This window comes from Orycteropus afer, unplaced genomic scaffold (assembly GCF_000298275.1).
Source record: "Orycteropus afer afer isolate SDZICR_OR568_19922 unplaced genomic scaffold, OryAfe1.0 scaffold00502, whole genome shotgun sequence".
Lineage (NCBI taxonomy): Eukaryota > Metazoa > Chordata > Mammalia > Tubulidentata > Orycteropodidae > Orycteropus > Orycteropus afer.
In genome coordinates, this window is record NW_006922089.1 from 183,016 (window position 1) to 186,311 (window position 3,296).

The 3,296-nt window shown below is 45.9% G+C and overlaps 1 protein-coding gene across 1 annotated transcript in view; it reads left to right on the top strand.

The window, feature by feature from the left end:
* The window catches only part of MAPK1 (mitogen-activated protein kinase 1), a 186,111-nt gene that overhangs the window by 44,665 nt on the left and 138,150 nt on the right, over positions 1 to 3,296 (top strand). The gene's annotated exons all lie outside the window — the stretch shown is intronic.

The following is a 3,296-nucleotide window of genomic DNA, read 5'->3' on the forward strand; positions in this document are numbered from 1 at the left end:
GCTGATCCGGCAGGTCCTGGTACGTCGCGCCAAGGGACCGGGGGCGGAGGCCGAGAGTCCTGCACCCCGGCCTGGGCGCCGCGCGGCTTCTAAAGCTCGGCCTCCGGGGACGGACGGAAGCGCCGCGTCGCGCCCTGTTCCCCCTCCTCCAGTTTGGTAGCATCAGGGCCTTCTTTCTGACATTCGATGATAAAATCGGGAAATCCTGCAGGTGCTGGTCGGTGGAGGTGGCCATGGTGTTGCAAGCGGGTCGCCCTAGCTTGTGAGCTGTAGAATTCATCCATCTCTCTCGCCTCGGTTTTCCGCGAACGGCCTTCACGAAATGTCCTTGTTGGCGCTAATGGTGCTGCTCTCTTGCGCAGGCTTTCTTAAAAAAATGTTAGTGACACCAGTATTGCTTGGAGACTCGTTTCAAACATTAAGTTTTTAAATTAATTTTAACATCGAAACGGTAGCGTTTTGCGGAGAAGCCAGCCTCGTCCTATGCATTAAAGATCGTTTTGGAATTGGGCCGAATTTGACTTTTTTGGTGGTGTTTTTTTTTTTTTTTAACCCCAAGGGCGTTCTCTTGCCAGCATAAATGCATCCGACGTTTTAGCAGAATGACTGTGGACTTTCCCTGTGAATAGTTTAGCGGGACACACACACACACACACACACACACAAGCTAGAATGGAGTTGTTGCGGAATCCCATACAGCCCTCCCTCATTCTGATGCAAAAACGTTTGTGGAATGAGAAGCTGCCTTTATTTTTATCAGCACGAACTAGCCCGAGTGTTTTGTACTGATGAAGACTTGGCAGAAGGCATACATCTTTTTTCAGTTGTGACTTGGGTGAAATTTGACAGAGCAGATTCATTTTCCATACAACAATTCATATACATTTTGTTTCATGACATTGACTGCCATTCCCCACCATGTAACAGCTCTCTTCCCACTTCCTCCCGTGGTTACCTCTTCTCTATGTCCTCCTTTTCTAAGGATTCCTGTCCCCCCTCCCCCAGCTGTCTCCTTGTGCAGACACTGCCCTTTGTTTTCCCGTGATCGCTCCAAGGAGTGTATCTACCTGATGTAAATGTTCACCCCATATGCTTGTCTGTTGTTTGGCTGGAAGCCACGGAAGTGAGTTCAGTTCCAGGCCCGAAGGGTGACTAGGGCCATAGTCTTGGGGGTTTCACGAGTTCTGTCAGGAAGGCAGACTTTTTATTCCCAAATCTTGTATGTTTCTGTGTTGAATGAAAGAAGCAAACAATGTTTATTGAACACTTTGAGGCACGGTACTGTGTTCAGTAAATTATCTCCTTTTTTTGAACAGACACCTTGAGGGAAGGGGGATTAAAAAAAAGAAAACTCACTGCCATTTAGTTGACTCCCATTCATATCTACTACCCCCATTGGGTTTCCAAGACTGTAAATCTTTAAGGAAGTAGATTGCTTCATACTTTTTCTGTGGAGTTGTTGGTAGGTTCGAAATGTTGACCTTATGGTTAGCAGCCAAATGGCTTAACCACTACACCACCAGAGGTCCTTCGAGGGAGGAAAAGGCAGTGGTGTCCCAGTTTTATAAAGCGGCCCTGGTGGCAGCACACTGGTTATGGATGCTGGGCTGCCAACAGAAAGGTCAGTGGGTTGAACCCACCAGCCATTCCGCTGTCAGTCTCCATGAAGATTGACAGCCTTGGAGTCCCTCTGGGGCAGTTCCACTCTGTCCTCTAGGGGCACTGTGAGTGGAATAGAATAGACTGCAGGGCAGTGGATTTGGTGGGTTTTTTTTTTTTTTTGACCCTCTGGGGCAGTTCCACTCTGCCCACTAGGGGCGCTGTGAGCCCAATGGACTCCAAGGCAGTGGGCGTGGCTGGGGCTTTGCTTCCATGAAGAATGACAGCCTTGGAATCCCTGGAGCAGTTCCATTTTGTCCTTTAGGGATGCTGTGAGTTGGAATCGCCTCCACCACAGTGGGGTGGTTTTTTTTTTTTTTTTTTTTTTTTTTTTTTTTTTTCTTTCAGGTAAGAATGTATTTCTAGGTGAAGTCATCTCCTAAGGTCATACTAATAAAATGTGAGGACTTCAGATTCAGATTGAGATCCAATTTCAGATGCTTCCGCTCTTTCCATGAACCCTGCTGCACTAAATCGTAGTATTAATAGTTTCAGAATTTTAACATATTTTACTGCTGTCAGCAAGTCTGTTTCTGAAATGTATTCAAATTTGAATGGTCAGGATTATGGAGATGCCATGTGGGGCATGTTTTCCCAAGTTTCTTAACTTACTAGAAAGGAGCTCTGGTGGCACAATGGTTAAGGCATCCAGCTGCTAACCCGAAGGTCAGTGGTTTCAATCCACCAGCTGCTCTGCAGGAGAAGAATGAGGCAGTCTGTTTCAGTCAAGACTGACAGCCTTGGAGACCCTCTGGGGCAGTTCTACCCTGTCCTGTAGAGTTGCTGTGAGTCACAATCAACTCCATGGCGGTGGGTTTGGGTTTTGGTAGCTGGATAGAAAGACTAGTTAAAATTCTTAAGAGACTTTAATTGACTTGATTATTTTCATTTTGCTACAGGTACAAAATGCTCACGGTATATACAACCGTGAAAACGAACATGAATTCACAGGCTTAGGAGCCAAAAGAGAAATGAAATTAGGTCAGGCCTAAAAGAAATAGGGCCTGTAAAGTGCTGGAGAGGGAGAGCCTGCCCACAGTATTCTGTCTCTTGTCTGCATCTCACTGCTGTTGACACCTATTGCTAAGCATGCCAGTAAGTGACCCTTACGAGAGGCTCAGGCTGATCCCCGGCAGCCATTGGCCCTTCTTTGTTAAGTCCACTAACCTAAGACATGGACTGGAAAAGCTTTGCATTGAAGACCGTTCTATGAAAGGTCATTTTTCTGTCTGACAAAATTTTTATTAGCATATGATTTCTATCTGGAAACTTGTTTCTGTCACTACTATACATTTGTTTGACCTTCTGAGTCATCGTTCAGGTAAAATACAGAGTCCTCTTGCTGTGACTTTTCGTTCCTAAAAGGCAAATACAAACATAATCAGAATTTGAATCCTGTGTCTGAATTCTTTACCTGAAGGTTGATACAGTACTTACCTCAGTGGGAATTTAATCTTCGACACTGGACAGTATTAGCATTTAATAGAGGTGATGAACAGTGCCAGGTTTGAATAGTGGTTTTTGGCAATTCCTAATGTTTCCAGGGGAGCTCTGGTAGCATAGTGGCTAAGACACTTGCCTGCTAACCAGACGGCTGGCTGTTCAAACCCACCAGCCACTCCTCGGAAGGAAGGTTG